The sequence below is a fragment of the Papilio xuthus genome, unplaced genomic scaffold, assembly GCF_000836235.2.
Source record: "Papilio xuthus unplaced genomic scaffold, Pxut_1.1 DF827777.1, whole genome shotgun sequence".
In the NCBI taxonomy this organism is placed as follows: domain Eukaryota; kingdom Metazoa; phylum Arthropoda; class Insecta; order Lepidoptera; family Papilionidae; genus Papilio; species Papilio xuthus.
The window spans coordinates 4532991-4534823 of NW_013530872.1; positions in this window are offsets into that span (position 1 = coordinate 4532991).

The following is a 1833-nucleotide window of genomic DNA, read 5'->3' on the forward strand; positions in this document are numbered from 1 at the left end:
TATTATAAGGATTATATTTAGGTAGTCGAAACTTTTAGTATAAACGAAAAGCAATACTCTGAATTTTTGTTATTTTTTACAAGATAAATACTCAAAATGCAATATAGAGTGAGTATTTTAATCGGGCATAAAGTGTACTGATAGACTCCTAAGTACGACAGTCACGAATAATAAAAAAAAATAGAACCACGAAGATGATTAAATTGAGCCCTTATAAAATTTATATAACAATACCATCGAAATTGAACAATGTAGTATCGACATTGGAATTGTGTATATGTAGATATTTTGCCACTATGTCAAATTTATATTATAAATAATAATTATTCAGAACTTGATGTTGACTGTTTTTATAATTATATCAGCGGTAGTTACTCGATGTTGTGGTGTAAATTAGTGTCTTATAGATTTAAGGTTATAAACCACTCAAAGATAGTATCTCAAATTCAATAATAAAGTAGTCGAGGCGAACATTCCTCATTAGCTAATTTTTATTTTCTCTCAATTCTTATTACTATTTATTGAGATCGAGGTACCTTTGAGTGGTTCATTATTTTGAATTCTCGTAGTATATAAATATTGGTGTGGTCTTTATATGTTCTCGTAATGTAAATTGTAACAGTTTTTATATAATTTTCAAATTAAATATTTAAATTTTATCGAGCACAGCAAATGTTCTGTAAATAGGCGAGTGTAAACTAGATCAAATATGATATATTTGACAGTTCGTTTTCACTTCGCACGCGATTGAGGCAACACTGGTTACAGTTGATCTTTATATCATGGTGCGGGTAACATTTCATTTTAACAATGTGATATAATTAAGATAGTATATTTCTTTTAAACGCGGACGATCTCGCGGTCAAAAGCTAGTTCAATATATAAACAATAAATTGACAATGTTATATACGACAAATATTTCTGGCTTGGCGAGGGTGGCGCTACTATCGCACAGTCGCACAGAAAATGACGTGACAAGACGTCTCGTTTCACTTTTTCCCACCAGGCCAGATAATGGAATCATTTGTCGCTCTATAGTTCCAATTCTAATTTACAGATAAGTTCAGATTTCAGACTTTATAGAATTATGACCAAAAACCTTTCCCTTGGTACATCGAAATGTTACCCATACTGAACCATTATGTTTAATATTTATCGTTTACCGATGACTGTGAGTTTATGGGCATTATTTTGAGTGTTATAATTTTTAAATAATATTATGTTGGAATGTGGTAATTACCGTTTGCTCGGTGTAACAGCAGGACGAGACTGGGAGACATGCGTATTGAACGTGAGAAATGCGCACAATTACGTGACGTCATGCAACGTTTGTGAATATATCTCCGTCCATTTCATAAATGTATTTTATGTTAAAATTTTATTTATTAAGTGTCCAGCTTCTAAATGGATTGTTTTTTTTTAATTTGAAGTATAAATAGAATAATTCGACAGAAACAGAAACTTTCTTTAGACCTTTTTATTTCTTTTACTTTTTAATTAAGAATTCTGTTTCTAAAAGTATTTTCTGTTTTCTTTTGTATTGTTTGTATTGAAGTTAAATATTTGTCATATCTTCGGTTCCAGTTATTCATTCTTATGATCAATTTAATTTGAATTGAAACTTGAAATGGTTTTTCAAATTTAAAAATAACTTTGATTAATTTTTTTTAAATTTTTGCTACCTCTAACACCATTTGTAGAAAGCTGGACACTCTAAATTATATGGTTTATAGCAGCTGACGACTTTTTACTATTAGACTTGATTATTTATTTTAACAAATATGTATGTACATAATTATGCCTTTCTATAATTTTTTGATGTTTATTTTATTA